This window comes from Zootoca vivipara, chromosome 6 (genome assembly GCF_963506605.1).
Source record: "Zootoca vivipara chromosome 6, rZooViv1.1, whole genome shotgun sequence".
Classification (NCBI taxonomy): Eukaryota; Metazoa; Chordata; class Lepidosauria; order Squamata; family Lacertidae; genus Zootoca; species Zootoca vivipara.
The window spans coordinates 86,946,592-86,964,564 of NC_083281.1; positions in this window are offsets into that span (position 1 = coordinate 86,946,592).

A 17,973-nucleotide genomic window follows, 5' to 3' on the forward strand; every position below is an offset into this window, starting at 1 on the left:
GTATACAAGAGTCTTCATAGGAAGCGATTCATACATGAAATAGATAATAAGAAGATTGTGCAATTGTGCTTGTTTATCTCCATCCCTGCCAATAGAAAAGGGGGCTTCAGTCAGCACTTGCTTTGGGACTGCTGGGCTGAAGTAAAGCCTGCTCTGTCCTGCTCCATCAGCCAGGGATGAAGGACGGCTGCATCATTTGCTGCAGCTCTGTCCAAGTACAGCTATGGGCGAAGAAGGTCCGCTTGGCCCCAACGAGACATGACTTGCCTGCAGACATCTCAAGCCTTTGCTTGGGCTTTGTTAAACGTGTTCTTCCACTGTCTCACTCTGCAACGCTTCCTTTGTGTACCCCACAGACTCCCAACATCTCTTAGTCCAGTAGAAGTTTGAGTGCCCCATAAAGGGTAAAGGGACCCCTGACCATTAGGTACAGTCATGACCGACTCTGGGGTTGGGGCGATCATCTTGCATTATTGGCCGAGGAAGCCGGCGTACACCTTCCAGGTCATGTGGCCAGCATGACAAACATGCTTCTGCACGACGACAGCAGTCAGTTGAAGCTTGAGCTGGTCCTCACCGAAGCCTCCTGGTGCAACGCCCTTGGCATCAGAAACTATTGAAAATGTTGGGATGGTGAGGGGAGAGAGAAATAGTGTTTTTTTAAAAAAAGTTTTGTGTATGCTGCAATCTGAATATTCAATCTGCTTTAGAACTATTCAATCTGCTTTTAAACTATGCCATGTGGGGCAATAGAAAAGCTCAACTTGTCCCTTCAGCACTTAACAGCCCCTGCTGAAAACACAGGGTTGTATCCAATGGTGCCTGCAGGGACTTCAGCAGATGCTTTCTGTCTCCTCTGAGCTTGAGTCCACATCACAATGCAGCCAGTCATGCACTAGGTGGGTGTTGCCGGGGGCTGGCTGCAGTTTATATAAATCAGACCCCTTTCCCTGTTTCCCCAGTCTGTTCCTGAGCCATTAAGCCTTGGGTCTTGCTTGAACTCTAATTTACTTCACTTTCAGTCTTGTGGCTGTGTCTAAATGCAGGCAAGTTGGAAGGGATATTCTCAGTCTAGCATAGGGGACCATCAAGTACAAAATCCTGTGGAAGAAATACTGTGCAGCTTGGTTTATGGATCTGTTTATGGCATATATATCCTGCCTTTTTCTCAAGGAGCTCAAGGTGAGGTCCACATTTCTCCTTCTCCCTGTCTTCTCCTCACAAGAATCTGGTGAGGCCAGTTAGGCTGAAAGTGAGTGACTAGCCCAAGGTCGCCCAGTGACTAGCCCAAGGTCGCCCAGGTCCTGGCTGAGTGGGGCTTTTAACCCTGCTTTCCCAGGTCCAAGTCTGCTATGACAAACTGTCTCTCCTAGAATCTTGGTATGGTGGCCATGCATTCCATGCCGCCAAGGGCTGTTGCCCAGCAATGAAGTGTATGGCCGTTTGAACAGAGGTTCTGGCACCCTCAGCATGTAGAGGTTTGCTGTAGTGACCCTTGCTTAGTCGGTATAGAACATGGCATCTGAAAAACTCCTGGCAGTAAGTGAATGTTGGCATTTCCTGTGGATTTAGCTCTAGAACATAACATACTGGTCCTTAGTGTCTCCTGCTCTGAGCTTGAGTCCACATCACAAGGCAGGCCAGGAACCTCAAATCTGCATTGTGATTCACTGCCTGGTGCAAATCAGCCAGTCATGCATTAGGTTAAGGTTACCAGATTTTTTTTCAATGAGTCCGGGGACACTTTTCAATTTCAATGGATTTTGTATGGGGATTGTATGGGGTGTTGTCAGGGGCTGACTAAAGAGTTTAGAAATCAGACCCTTTCCCCCTTTCCCCGAGTCTGTTCCTTGGGCTGCCTTGGGTCTTGCTAGAACCTGCATATACTTCAGGTACCACCAGGTTTGGCAATGAGCTATCAAAGATTAAAAAAAAGTCCTGACCTTTGGGCAAGTTTTTAGAAGAGAAGAATGAATGCCATTTCCATTTAATGCAAACCTACGTTATCTGCGCTTCCCAGATCAACACACAAACAGAATTTTGGTTTGAGATGCTTCCTTGTCCCTATTTTGCAAAACGTTTCTCCATCCCACGCCCCCCCCCCCAGTGTAAATATTAGCATCTTTAGAAATCTGCTGTCAAAAATGTGACATCCCTGCTTGAAGGCCTGATCCATTCCTCACATTCTGACATTCCTGTTTCTTTTCTCTCTTTTCTCATGGACGGAATTAATTTCAACAAAGATGAAATCTCTGAAATCAGCCTGGAAGAAGGGAGGATCTTCCTCCAAGGTAATGCTGTGCCAATCCCCTCCCCCAGCATCAATTGCTTTCAGGAGCCCCCCCCCCAGTCCATTTCTATGGTGGTCCTGCTTAGGTTCCTTCAATGATAGGAGGCAATGGAAGCTGCTTGGGACTTCCAGGGAATTGAGGGACTACAACTGGGGGTTTGAGAAGGCAGCCATTTCCTTTCTGACACAAGCAGCCCTGTTTCAGTTCTACTATTCAATGGGCCGTGAATACTGTAAATAAGCAGTATGTTATAAAATTCTTAAAATAATAAAAACACTTAGGGACAATAAGGCATCCGAGCGCATTAGCAATCTAGAGAACAGCGTTGTGCGACAGTATAGCTGCGTTCCTTCCTGCGGAGCAGCTTTTGGAGGCCATGAGTTTTCTGGCCAGCGAACTGGCGGTAGAGAGCAGCTTCGACCCCTTGGACATTTCCCACTTGCTACAGGAATCTATCAAGCAGTTCATCGGCAAAGCACTGGGGGTAAGGAGGTATAACTGTAGGAGATATTAAATTAGCCTTGCCTTGATGAACACTGATGCTAAAGAAACTATGGGTGCGTAGCTGGCGAAAAGGTGGCGGAGAGGAAGAACTGGATGCATTCTGTGATTCCTCTAGATCAGGCATCCCCAAACTACGGCCCGCGGGCCAGATGCGGCCCAATTGGCCTCCCAATCCGGCCCGTGACGACCCCCGCCGCCCGCTGCCGCCGCCCGCTCTTACGGCGCACAGCGCGACGGCGCACTTCCAGATCAGAAAAAAGCGCCGAAAATCGTTTGTGCGTATGCGTATGGGCCTCTCCTGACCCAGAAGAGGTCATTTCCAGTGCACTTCCGGGTCGGGGGGAGGCCCATACGCATGCGCGCAAACGATTTTTGGCAATTTTTCCGACCTGGAAGCGCGCCACCGCGCCAGTAAGTGTGTGTGCGCATGCGCACGGGCACGCACTCCCTCGCCCTCCGGCCCGCCGCACGATCGGCGCGGCGGGCACCAGCCCAAAGCCGGGTAAGTCTGGGGACCCCTGCTCTAGATCCAAAGAGGTTACCATCCTAAAGGGGGCGACATTCGACATGTGCCCCTCGACTCCCAAGCCAGCGACTCGCGAGGGGCAAAGCATCAGCAACCCTCCCTCTGCTCGCTGCAAAGCGCTCCCCATCCCTCTCCCACCCCGGCTCATAGCAAAGGGGTTCCACAGCCTTTGGGCAGGTGCTGCAGAGGCTCGGGCAGCTCAATCCTCAACCCCGTGGCTGGCTCCAGCAACCGGGCTCGGCTCCTTGCATGCTCCTCTGGAGGCCATGAGCTTTCTGGCCAGCGATCTTGCTGTAGAGAGCAGCTTCTGTAATAGTTTTTAATAAAGATTGAAAACTGAAACCTGCAAATGGTGCCCTCACCTTTCTCCTGCGCCTCTCTGTTTGCTGGTTCACGAAACGTAGCAGAATTTCTTCTTGCACAGCAGCCTTTAAACACAGCCCTTCTATGTGGAAATCTCTCAGCAATAAAACACTGACACAATTTCTTCCAAACTGTTAACATTTATTAATAAAGCCCAAGGTCTGGAGCCAGGTGGTTTTCGTGGTTCTTTCTTGGGGTTATAACTGGCACATATGGTGCAGTTTTTTTGCCATGGATTTTGCATGTTGATAGGACCCCAGGCATACCAGTTTCATAAAGTGCTCTCAGCCAATCGGTTTGCTCCCCAGTGTGTGCAGTTGTGTAAACCTCCAGGGGAGCTTTCTTCCATTGCTTCCTCCTGGCTTGAAAACGAAAGTAGAAAAAGCCTCACACACAAAGAAAGATTCCTGTACAGTGTGAACAGCCCCACCCAGTGGCCAGAGCGTCTCAGCAGAGCCATTAGCTCTTTAAGCTCTGGTTTTCTTCACAGCTTCGATCCCTTGGATATTTCCCACTTGCTACAGGAATTTATCAATGCTAATGAAACAACCCCTGTGTTGCAGACTTGAGTCAAAATACCAAAAAAAGAGGCAACACGTCGACCAATTCCAACGGGTGAAATGTATCTGTTTTTATCTTTATAAACTATAACGACATGCGAGACAGTGATCCAAGGTAATCATACTGTTTCGGTTTGGTCTTCTTCAATTTTTTAACTACAAAAAATAAATCAAATAAATATAGATCATTAATTATGTCATACATTATATTAAGGCCAATGGCCAGCATGAACATGAGTTTATGCAGTCCACAATATCTTAACATGGAAAAATACAGACAAATTCAAAAATAAAACATACCTTAGTGTTTGTATACAATATGCGGAACAGGGGTCATACACATACGTAACTCCTGCTGCCTGAAGCAGAAAATGAAAAGCTTAATATACAGTTCCACCACAGAGAACACCCTAGTTAATCAAGGCTATTGGAATTTTTAAAGTTATATGCAACCTCAAGATCCTGAAAGCAATATAATTAGATGAATCAATTCAAATCTAACTCAGAGTTAAATCATAGTTCAATCAGTTAGATTTGAACTCTGAGTTAGATTTGAATTGTTTGACCCCTGTTCCGCAGATTGTATACAAACACTAAGGTATGTTTTATTTTTGTATTTGTCTGTATTTTTTCAATGTTAAGATATTGTGGACTGTATAGACTCATGTTCATGCTGGCCATTGGCCTTAATATAATGTATGACATAATTAATGATATATATTTGATTTATTTTTTGTAGTTAAAAAACTGAAGACCAAACCGAAACAGTATGATTACCTTGGATGACCCTCTTGCATGTCGTTATAGTTTATAAAGATAAAAACAGATATATTTCACCCGTTGGAATTGGTCAACGTGTTGCCACAGGAATTTATCAAGCAGTTCAGCGGCAAAGCACTGGAGGTACGGAGGTATAACTGTAGGAGAGATTAAATTAGCCTTGCCTTGATGAACATTGGATGCTAAAGAAACTACAGGTGCATAGCTGGTGAAAAGTTGGCGGAGAGGAAAAATTGGATGCATTATGGCATTCCTCTAGATCAGGCATCCCCAAACTGCGGCCCTCCAGATGTTTTGGCCTACAACTCCCATGATCCCTAGCTAACAGGACCAGTGGTCAGGGATAATGGGAATTGTAGTCCAAAACATCTGGAGGGCCGAAGTTTGGGGATGCCTGCTCTAGATCCGAGGAGGCTCTAGCTAGTGGTACCAAAAGCCAGCTGGCCTTGGACCACCTAGAGGAGGGGTGACCAGCTTCAGCTAGACTGCAAGATTCAGATCCTTGTTGGGACAGAGGCTAGTGAGGAGCTGCTCTCAAGGGCATCCCAGCGTTGGGTACTGTGAGTGAGACCCTAACTAACCCATTAGCTTTCCTTTGCAGAGACGCTGGAACGAGCGATGTGGGTCCGAGCACTTCTCATAAGAGCTTTATGTCTCCTCAATTCCACTGGAGGACCGGTTCCAGAATTGTTCATCAATAATTGCTGCCCTCTTGCAAGGGTAAGTTGGTCTCGCACAAGGCACAGCCATCTCTCAACCTACGTGTGTACATGAGAGAGGGGGAGATGGAGTTCCCCAAGTTCCCAGGTCCTGTGATTGGAACAAAACAAAAAAGATGATGATGCAGGAAGGCTGACCACTCACACGCTGCCTAGGATGGCAGCCCCACTTCTTGTACCGTCTCAGAAACCCTCGCCTTCTCTGACAGGTGGAGGTGCTGCTGGAGGCCTACAGATCACCCAGGGGCCTACAGTGCAAGGCAGAAACATGGCCGTCTTTGCTTTGTCCATCATGTTACACCACCACCTGGCGAAATTGGTTGAATACCTCCTCCAGTTTCCCTTTGGGTATGGAGCCCTCCAGGTTCTACTGGGCTAAGGGAAAGGTTAGGAATCTGCAGGGCTTACTCAGAAAGCCCTTGGTGCCATTTCCTCTCTCTCTGACCAGTCTTTTGTAATGATAAATACTTAGCCATGTCACAGGGTCACACCCTATTCACATCTTTTCCTGCATCTTCTTTTTTTTTGGTTCCAGTCACAGGACCTGAACAAATTGACCTCAAATATTTATCTGCAAGGTCAAAGTGGGAAACCTCCTCACTGTCTCTTTCCTCACAAATCCTGTCTTACGGGCACATTTAAGATATGAATAGGGTGTGACCCGGTGACCTGGCTCAGGAACTAAGTATTTATTATTACAAAAGACTGGCCAGGCTCCCCGGGTAATCTAGTCAAATGACCATTAACAGGTAACTTGCTAGGCAGGATAAAAACAACACACTTGGATTTCTGTTGTAGACCTCCTTCTCTGTGATGTGATGTGTCTGGGGGGTGGTCTTGGGCTACACCCCTTCTGTGATGCATCTATGATGTTTCTGGGGGCGGTCTTGGATTCCAGGGTGGGCAATTTAAAATGTCTATATAAGAGCTTGTACACCTTGGTTCTGGGCCTCTCCCCCACATTCTAAAAAAAGAAACAGAAAAGATGTGTAGTAGCTTTAAGAACTGTGTCTGGTAAGTTCCGTGTTCTGTTTGGTTGTCGTGAGCGCTGATGGAACGTTCCTTTGTATACAGAGAGACAAGTCTGACTTGATTTACGCTTGCTGTAATAAAACCTTGTTAAAAGTCTAGTCTCACTGCTTCGAGAGTTATCTGTTCGTTCTCTGCCACATAAAAAGCCACTACCTAATAGGGGGGACACCCAGCTTTTAATAAAGATCAGGCTTAACTAGCTGCCTTGCTTTTCACTAGAATTCTGGTCTGGTCTCTGTAATTTTACTAGCTGGTAAGGGCTTTCAATTGTGCTCTGCCGGAGGTCCGGGCAGCGCTCCCTCCCGGAGAAGGACCCCTTTTAATTCTTACAAGGGCTTACTCAGAAAGCCATTTCCTCTCTCTGTGGAATGGCAGCAAGCAGAAGACTTCAATCTGACCATTGCTCTGGTTTTTGCATTCACAGAGACTGCCAGAGAATATGGAAGGAGGTTTTGGCATCGGCCGACCAACAACAACTACTCCACCTGATGGCCAAGCAACTGCATCAGGGGCCCTTGGTGGAGTCTGCCACTGCTGTGGTAAGGACAAAGAACCTTGTAATATCTAGGGCTTTCTGTATTCTGTATTCAGTGGGAGCAGAGAAAAGAAAAGCCCCAAAAGATGATGTTGCCACAGAATTACACACACACACACACACACACACACACACACACACACACACATATGCAAAGTACATCATGAAAAAGGGCAGCTTTCGTTTAGGAAACAAAACACACCTGAATCTATTACCCCATGATAAAGGGATGGAAGGAAGGAATAAAGAGATGTGTGAAGGAAGGGGCTTCTTCCAGATGTCTAAGCAACACCCAATCAAAGCTGCTCTGCTATTTACTTGAGGGAGAATTGCAACTCTGCTCCCAGACTTCTCTGTGGCCATGGGGTCAGTCCCCCTTTCCCTAACCCCAAATGTTGGTGATGGGTTATTTACATCAGGAGTTGGGACCTTTTTGTGTGGGCGAGGGGAAGGGTTTAATATTTCTTCTGCCCGATTATTGGGCCACAGGAAGTTGCCTTATACTGAGTCAGACACTTGGTCCATCTCCTTCAGTATTGTCAGCCCAAACTGGCAGTGGCTCTCCAGCATTTCAGGCAGGGTCCTCACCCCGCGCTTTGCAGAGCTGCCAGGGACTGAACCTGGGACCTTCTGTGGCATGGCAAGTGCTCTACCACTGAGTTATGGCTTCTTTCCGAAGGGACTAGGATTCTCCCCCCCCCCCATGCTGCAATGGGGGATTATAAAAACAGATATACAGTCCATGCTATTCTGTTCATGATGACATGCTGAGATGCCCCATAAAGCATGAGTGAACAATCCAGTTCAGGGCAAAGAAATGCAGGGAAAGTGACTTGCACCTCTCTCTCTTCCGGCAACATTTGACCAGCCTGTTGCACGCCACCCTCAGGATGCAGTAATGCAAGGCAGCTGTGTGCCGGCACTTCCCACAGCTGCTGATCGCTTTCCTGGGGATGGTTGCCAACTTCCACTACGACCAGGAATTTATCGGGTGAGTAGTGCATCGCAAAGGGGGCAATGGAGTCCTTTTTCCTTCAGCCTCTGGGGGTTTCCAGTGCAGCTTGGTTTTCCAAGGGAGGCTCTCCTTCAGGTGGCTGCTAGGGATCAAGGATGAGGAAGGAATTTCATCCTGTTTGCATGTCAAGACAGATCTGCAGAATTCACATTTTCTGGAAATATCAACTTCTGGGGGAGCCTCGTAAACACGGTTTTCCAATTTGTTTCTTGGTGTTCTGACTTACAATACCAAACAGCACAGAAAACAAGGAATGTTTGAGGCTATCCTGCTCAGAAAAGCAGTCCCCCCTCCTGCAATTAAGGGGTTCTGATCCACAAAGTGTGTGGCAATCACCCTCCTGGTAATACCGGCCTTGCTTTGGTTACAGAGCGGCTTCTGCACCTCCTGCTCGGCACCACTGGAGAGCAAGTAGAGATGGCTATCGTAGACCAACTTTCCTGCCCGGAGAATTTCAGCCAGGGGTTTTCTGCCATGGTGAGGTAAGAGGAAGAAGATGGTGGCCTTCCAATGGTCTGGCAAACGGAGCTCAAGGCACGGGATCGGACTGTGCCCCTGTTTGCTTTCTGTGGTGTCTTTTGCTTCCTTAGCAATATCTGGTTCTCCATTTCAGGGCACTTGGAAAGCGACACCAGCTGTGGGTCCCTTCCATGGTGGAAAACATCACCGCTGCTCTCAAGGAGTTTGCTGGGATGCCACAAGTAGCTGTGGTCCTCTACATCAAGGCGAAGGAAACTGACGTGGGAGGAAATGGGTGGAGCAAGGAGCCCCCTGCTTGGTTTCTATGAAGTGTCAGGTTTTGTGTCATTCTGTGCTCTCTTTCCCAGAGGGAAGTGTCCCAGAATGGACGTTTTAAAAAAATGGTAGCTGTGGATAAAGGATTATCCACTATGATTAAGTTTGAATGGAATTGGATTAAATAACCCTTTGGAAGCAGAATGAAAACAAAAATACTGTATCTTGATATCTAGCATGTGGGAATTCACCAAAAATATTTATATGTAATTGGCTGTTTAATGATTTAAAGGCCGCATTCGACAGTATTCCCAGAGAACTATTGTGGGAGAAACTAGCCCGATGGGGAATTGACAAAAGGCTTTTGGGGCTGATAACTCAACTGCACAATGGGTCTGCTGCCAGGGTGAGACTTACCCCTGCTGGCAACCTCACAAATTATTAATAGAGGGGTGCGCCATTTTAAATCTTTTTATCAGCGATATGAGGGTGCCTTTGATAGAATCACAGGAAACTATTCATGCCCCACGCCTTGCCCAATATTGTTGTCCTCTTTTACTCTATGGAGACGATGCAGTGATCCTATCCTTCACAAGAGTCGGCTTAGGAGAGCATTAAATTTTTTTGGTTCATACTGCAAATCTAATTTTCTTACAATAAACCATGCCAAATCCAGTCTTAATCTTTTCAAAAAGCCGGAGAAACTATAACTGGAGAATAGATGGAAAATTTATTGAGCAGGTCTTCAATTTTCAGTATTTGGGTGTCTTTCTACAAAATAATATGGGCTGGAAGGCCCATCTTACCTATGCATCAAACAGAGCTAAAGCCCTCTCCTTTTCACTTTTGCGCTTTTTCTTTTCAGACAGAGCTTCCCACGTTCCATCCGCACTAAAAGTTTTCAATGCCAAGGTGATTGCGACATTAGCATACGCAATCCCATTATGGGGGTCCTCTGAAATTTACTTTCTTTGGAAGTAATCCAAAACCAGTTTCTGAGGAGGTTACTAAAACTACCCTGGTGTGTAAGCAACTCTGCTATATGCCTGGAACTTAATGTTACATCATTAGAAAACACTCTATGGAAACGCATATTAGTTACTGGTTGGCATTATGGCATAGACACCCCAATCTCCATCTGATTCAGTGTCTCTGGAGAGATGATTTTCCCAGCCCTTGGGCAAAGGTAATACATTCGAAACTTGTGTCCCTTGGGCTATCCCCATTTGAACTATTGGAATTGGACTTAGTTTCAGCCAAGAGAGCTGTCACTCAAAAGCTAAAGGAGATTGATCTCCAGTCCAATACCTTGACAGCCTGTGGCACCTGTTCTCCGATAAATCTTGGTTTAAAACCTTCAATGAAATCACCATCTTATCTAACAACTTTATCTGTGGCAATGCATAGGTATGCCTTTATAAAGGCCAGATTCAATGCTTTTCCATCAAATGTTATGGGTTACAGATTCTCCAATGGCCAGATTTCCCTTCTATGCGACTGTAACAGTGGCTTTGTAGAATCTCTACACCACATACTTTTTTGTTGCCCAGTTCACTCGGCTGCTCGGTCCAGATTCCTGTATCCACTATTATCGAGAATTGCTGATGAGACGCAGGAAACCAAATTAATTTATTTACTGAATGATGGTGAACCGAGCAGATCCCTTACGGTCGCTAGATTTCTGATTAATGTCTTATTCCATAAGAAGAGAAGTGGATCACTGCACGATTTTGATAGTTCAATTAAAACTAAGAATTACTGAGAGGAATCAAAACTACGCTGTAAATTAAATTATCTGATAGATCTTAACAAAGTTTTAGATAGATAGATAATTTTATTCAATATATGGAGTGATTTTATTGATCTTAACTGATTATTAATGGTTGTTAAGCTGGTATTGCCTGAATTGTAAATTTTGTATTGCTTTGGCTGTTTTATGTTGAATTGCTGTTTGATATGGGCCAATGGCCGAAATAAATTTACTACATCACCCTAAGATGGAGTCGTATAGGTGGGGGAGGGGGTTGTGTATGGTGAGTTTGGTGGATGCTGGAAGCTGGATAGACAGAAGATTGTCTTGCTCTGAGCTGGAGCCAGAGCTTTGGCTTGAGGCATCCCTGGAAACCTAATGGGGAAGCAAGATCGATGGGAGGGTTAAAGCTGTGAAACCCTCCATCCTCATACATGTGTGTAAACAAAGCCTAATAGCCTAAAGACACCTCAGTCTTCATTCCAAGGAAACGGAACCCTGGGTAAGCACAGATACCCCTAGAGTCTCTTGCCACCCAGAGATGGGGTTGTTCACAATAGCCCTTTTTCACCGTCCCATGCCACTTCCCCATGTGAAGAACAGAAGATGCTCCATCAGTTCTCTCCAAATGCCTCTCACCTGCAACCTCCCATGAGACAAGAACCAGGCTATTGAGACTGCTTAGCAACATAAATAATAAAGGGAGATGTCTCTGCTAACGTCTTCCATCCTGTTCACACTGGGAAGCAGGACTGAAAATGGTCTTCTTGCCTGTGGGAGGTGGGGGCAATAGAAAAGCTCAACTTGATGTCCCTTCAGCACTTAACAGCCCCTGCTGAAAACACAGGGTTGTATCCAATGGTGCCTGCAGGGACTTCAGCAGATGCTTTCTGTCTCCTCTGAGCTTGAGTCCACATCACAATGCAGCCAGTCATGCACTAGGTGGGTGTTGCCGGGGGCTGGCTGCAGTTTATATAAATCAGACCCCTTTCCCTGTTTCCCCAGTCTGTTCCTGAGCCATTAAGCCTTGGGTCTTGCTTGAACCCAAATTTACCTCACTTTCAATCTTGTGCCTGTGTCTAAATGCAGGCAAGTTGGAAGGGATATTCTCAGTCTAGCATAGGGGACTATCAAGTACCAAATCCTGTGGAAGAAATACTGCGCAGCTTGGTTTATGGATCTGTTTATGGCATATATATCCTGCCTTTTTCTCAAGGAGCTCAAGGTGAGGTCCACATTTCTCCTTCTCCCTGTCTTCTCCTCACAAGAATCTGGTGAGGCCAGTTAGGCTGAAAGTGAGTGACTAGCCCAAGGTCACCCAGGGAGTCTCCTGGCTGAGTGGGGCTTTTAACCCTGCTTTCCCAGGTCGAAGACTACTATGACAAACTGTCTCTCCTAGAATCTTGGTATGGTGGCCATGCATTCCATGTCGCCAAGGGCTGTTGCCCAGCAATGAAGTGTGTGCCTGTTTGAACAGAGGTTCTGGCACCGTCAGCATGTAGAGGTTTGCTGTAGAGACCCTTGCTTAGCCAGTATAGAACATGACATCTGAAAAACTCCTGGCAGTAAGTAAGTGCTCTGAGCTTGAGTGCGCATCACAAGGCAGGCCAGGAATCTCAAACCTGCATTGTGCTTCACTGCCTGGCGCAAAGCAGCCAGTCATGCACTAGGTGGGTGTCACCTGGAGCTGGCTAAAGTATATATAAATCAGATCCTTTCCCCTCCCCTCCCATCTGTTCCTGGGGCCGCAATAAAGACTTTAAGCTGAATCACTACCTTGGGTCTTGCTTGAAGCCGTATATACTTCAGGTACCATCAGGTTTGGCAAAGAGCTATCAAAGATTTTTAAAAAAAAGTCCTGACCTTTGGGCAAGTTTTTAGAAGAGACCTACGTTCTCTGCGCTTCCCAGATCAACACACAAACAGAAATTTGCTTTGAGATGCTTCCTTGTCCCCATTTTGCGAAAAGGTTCTCCACCCCACGCCCCTCCCACTGTAAATATTAGCATCTTTAGAAATCTGCTTTCAAAAATGTGACATCCCTGCCTGGGGGCCTGATCCATTCCTCACATTCTGATGTTCCTGTTTCTTTTGTCTTTTTTCTCATGGACAGGGAATTAATTTCAACAAAGATGAAATCTCTGAAGAAGGGAGGATGTTCCTCCAAGGTAATGCTGTGCTACGGTAATTCTCTCCCCCCATTATCAATCACTTTCAGAAGCGCCCCAGTCCATTTCTATAGTGCTGCTGCTTGGGTTCTTTGAAGGACAGGAAGCAATGGAAGCTGCTGGGGACTTCCAGGGAATTGAGGGACCACAAGTGGGGGTTTGAGAAGGCAGCCATTTCCTTTCGGACACAAGCAGCCCTGTTTCAGTTCTACTATTCAATGGGCCATGAATACTGTAAATAAGCAGTATGTAATGAAGTTCTTAAAATAATAAAAACACTTAGGCCTAGTGACACTTCAAACAGAAGCTGTTTCTTATACAAAACCTTTTTACAAAAGTGCTCTTCCTCTCTCCCCTCAACATCCCAACCACACCATCTATGGATGCGGCTGATGTTGCTCCCAAAGGCTTGCAAGGAAGGACCTGAAGAAGGACCTAGAAGAAGCTGGTCCGAAGAAAGGCGCTACGAGATCTTTCCGACCTCCTACAGAATATTCAGGAATATGTGAGTTGCTGAAGGGAGCCATGCAGGTATGTCAAGGCCTTCAGGCTGCCCCTTCTATGCCCACCCAGGCTTCTGAGCACGTTATCAATCTAGAGAACAGAGTTGGGCCATAGTACAGCTGATCCTAGCGGGCTTTGCACTTGGTATGGATGTGCTGATTGGTGCAGATTTCAAGCCTTCTTTCGGCACGAATTGGATGCATTCTGGGATTCCTCTAGCTCCAAGGATTCTCTAGCTAGCGGTACCAAAAGCCAGCTGGCCTTGGACCACCTAGAGGAGGGTTGACCAGCTTCAGCTGGACTGCAGGATTCAGATCCTTGTTGGGACAGAGGCTAGTGAGGAGCCTCACTAGGTCATCCCAGCGTTGGGTACTGTGAGCGAGACCCTAACTAACCCATTAGTTTTCCTTTGCAGAGATGCTGGAACGAACAATGTGGGGCCGAGCACTTCTCATAAGCGCTCTGTGTGTCCTCATTTGCACTGGAGGACCAGTCCTGGCATTGTTCATCAATAACTGCTACTCTCTTACCAGGGTAAGTTGGTCTAACACAAGGCACAGCCGTCTCTCATCTCACGTGTGTACATGAGAGAGGAGGAGAGGGAGAGTGTGTCTAATCAAGGTAATTTATGCTAATTGGATCTGCATATTTCTATTCTACAGGAGTTCCCCAAGTTCCCAAGTCCTGTGATTGGAACCCAAAAAGCAGCAGCAGGAAGGCTGAACACCCCACGCGCTGCCTAGGATGGCAGCCCCACTTCTTCTACCGTCTCAGTAACCCTTTCCTTCTCTGACAGGTTGAGGTGCTGCTGGAGGCCTTCTACAAGATCACCCAGGGCAGAAGGGGGCAAAAGATGGGTGGGCGTCTTCGCTTTCTCCATCTTGTCACACCACCACCTGGCAAAAGTGGTTGAATACCTCCTCCAGTTTCCCTTCGGGTATGGACAGGGCCAGTGCTAGGGTTTTTTGCACCTTCTGGTGCCCCCCCCATCATATTTCAAACACAGATGTATTTCACATCCAACCTGTTCCTTGTAACCATGATCTCTGCTACATGTTCCAAAGCAGTGGCAGCCCTAGGAGAAACAGGAAATTCCGACTGGCTGGTCCAGAGATCCCCTTTTATGTCCACTCTAGGGATGTTGTACTTGATTGCTCTTGTGTTTCACATCCCACAAAAATAGAGTAAATGGACAAAAGTATAAAGATTCACAAAATGTTTAGGGGTATGCGTACCCCTGTATACCCCCAGGAAAAGCACTGTTTATACCTGTTTATGATACTGGTTAGTAACAAAACACCTTTAAGTGCAGACAGGAACACTGTTCAAGGACTCTGGTGCTATTGATAGGAAAACAGGATAGAACAAGTGGAGCGCTGCTGCACTCACGACCATCCTTACACAGTGCTAATAAATGTTGACATTGCATTTGATGTTTTGTTGCATTTGTTTGTTATTAAAAGCTTCTTCTTCTTTTAATCCACCAACAGCTGTGCTAATTTAGTAGGCAACTAAAGTGTCTTACTTAATGATCCCCACACTTGTCAGGAGAGGAGTGCTTAATTCATGGCAAAAGTGCTCCTGTTTCCCAATATGCGTTTATACACACCCAAATCTCTTTTCTTCAGCAGCAGACTGTCCCTATCTGTACCTGAGGACAGACTGCATAAGATCTGGTAATCAGCCAGTGATACAACTGAGAGGGAGGAGAGAAGAATAGAAAAGAAGAGCCAGCTTCTTCTTTTTTTGTAAAATAAAATTGTTCAATAAAACCACAGATATACAATGCAATTATTTGCTCCACAGAGATGTATTTTATACACCTTGAAAAAGCAATTCAAGAAAGAGAAGAGCAACTCTCCCTCCTATGGTTTCTGGTAAATGTTATTTGGAAGCATTGCTGCCTCCAACTGTGGAAGGCAGAGCATAGCCATCATGACTATTTGCAAGTACTGTAGCCCTCTCCTCCTCCTCAGATTTGTCTGATCTTTTAAAGCCATCTTTTGATGGCTACTTCTGTCTCCTGTGGGAGTGAGTTCCATGGTTTAACAACATGCTGCATGAAAAAGGACTTTCTATTATCTGTCCCGAATCTTCCAACAGTATCTATGCTTTTATATTCTTCTTCCCTTCCCTGCCTTTTTTTCCTGACTGCACTCAAGGCTTACTGTTAATAACTGCCTCAACTGACATAACTGCCTCTGACAAAGGTGTATCATATTCCTATTGCTTTTCAAAATGTATTAAAATTTGAATTTCATACACAGCTCCTGGCACAAAACAGACAGAAGAAGAAAACCATTAAGTGGTCTTCCACAAGACCCTTAATAATTTTCAAGTGGTCTTGGTTAGGCTGGGGCTGTTTGAGAACCATTTCCTTTGGGCAAACCCTTCGCACCCTTTGATGGACTCATGAGGTAAATCTGTTGTGAATTTAATTTCATACTGTAGCTCATTAGGAAGGCCAAATGCCCTTGGAAGAGCTTCCACAAAATGAATATAATCAAGGCCTTCTCTCAGGGGGAAAAAAACTCTCAAAATAAAACTCCTTTCAATCCACATGACAAAACTCCTGAGGGAATTTGTATTTATTTATTTGATGAACACACTGTCTGTTATATCCCTGTTGGAAATGCATCTCTGATCCTTCAGGCCTTGAGAGGCAGTTATCTAGAGAAAATAATTTGAACTTCGCATTCAAGCGCCTTCTGTGGGGAAAAAAGCAGGAAACTCCTCAGATGGGAGAACACTCCCATGTCTCTGCCCCCCAGCCTGCTCAACCGGATGCCTGCTCTCATGAGAAAACTGTTCTGAGGAGAAAAGTCTTCAGTATCTTCCCCACTGAAACAACATTGGCAATTGCTAGAATTCCCCACCAGACACATCACCCCAAATGTTTTTTTTGGGAACTGACAGTTCCCCTCAAGGTTGACCGAGGTTTGAGGGAAGCTCCTCATGTCTCCTCAAGGGGGGGGCATGTTGGACATCTAGACAACCACCAATTTGCCATGCCATATACATAACCCCACTTTTTTGATTTTTTTCTCTTTCCTGCCTGCCTCCCTCCCTCCCTCCCCTGCCTTTTCCGTGACTGCACTCAAGGCTTACTGTTAATAACTGTTTCAACTGACATAACTGCCTCTGGCAAAGGTGTATGACATCACAGAATTCAAACTTACAATGCTATAGCCCTTGTGAGCATTAACCCTTTCTCTTTTCTCTTCTCTTCTCTTCTTTTCTGTTCCCTTCCCCTTCCCTTTCCCATTGTTCATCAAAATATCTCTGGGTGGTTTACTTTGCATTTTGGAAGCTTTCATCCCACAAGCCCCTTCTCAGACAAAATGCTATGTACAATCATTATTATCTTTAAACATTTTCAGTCCCCTTGTTTTGAAGAGAGTTGAAACTTTCTTTTGTCTGAGGTTCCATCAGACTATCTGCTATCATTTCCTTTGCAGAACAATATGACAAGTTTACAAGTTCTTCCCATATAACTTCATGTATAAAATGATATTTCATATTGGATATGCTTTGTTCCTGCACGAAATTTATCACTTCGTGAGTCAGCTCTAGACAGCTCTGGTTGTCCTCTATTAGTTGAATTTGTTTCTCTCTCACTAGACCATAGTCTTTCATTAGTTGATCAAACCACTTTAATTCTCTACCGGCTTCTGTAGCTGCTACATATTCAGACTCCATAGAAGGAAGAGTCATAAAATGTTGCTTATAGCTCCCCAAGAAATAGGTCCATTTGCAAACATACAAATGTAACCTCTGGTTGATTTTAAAAATTTAGTGTTGCCTGCACAGTCAGCCTCTCTGTAACCTTGCTTTATTTTAAAAACCCACTGACATCCAATTGCCTTCTTTCCAGTAGGTAGCTGGGAAAGTGTAGCTGGGAAAGTGTCCATGCTTTATTTTGATGTAGTCAGTGCATCGATTTCTTCCTGTGCAGCCTTTCTCCATAAATGAGCTTCCACATTTGGCATCTGCTCAATTTCCTCCCAATTAGAGGGTTCACAAGGTTGCACTATCCTTGCAGTGTAGGACAATTTTTACTGGTGGGATGTGTTTACTAGATAAGCATCTGATTTCCAGCTGTGAAACTGCATCAGTATTTTCATCGCATTCAAATTTTGGCATTTCCCTTTGGACATAATCTACTGCAACGTTGCTTCTGCTAGGAGTTGGGATCTCTACTCCTTCCTTCTCATCTTCAGAGCTAGGTGGTATAACATTGGAAAACATTGGGTATCCACTTGTGAGTTTTGCAAAAATATATGAGATATTGCAATTTATTATCTCATTATTTAAAGGTAAAGGTAAAGGGACCCCTGACCATTAGGTCCAGTCATGACCGACTCTGGGGTTGCGCGCTCATCTCGCATTATTGGCCGAGGGAGCCGGCGTATAGCTTCCAGGTCATGTGGCCAGCATGACAAAGCCACTTCTGGCAAACCAGAGCAGCACATGGAAATGCCGTTTACCTTC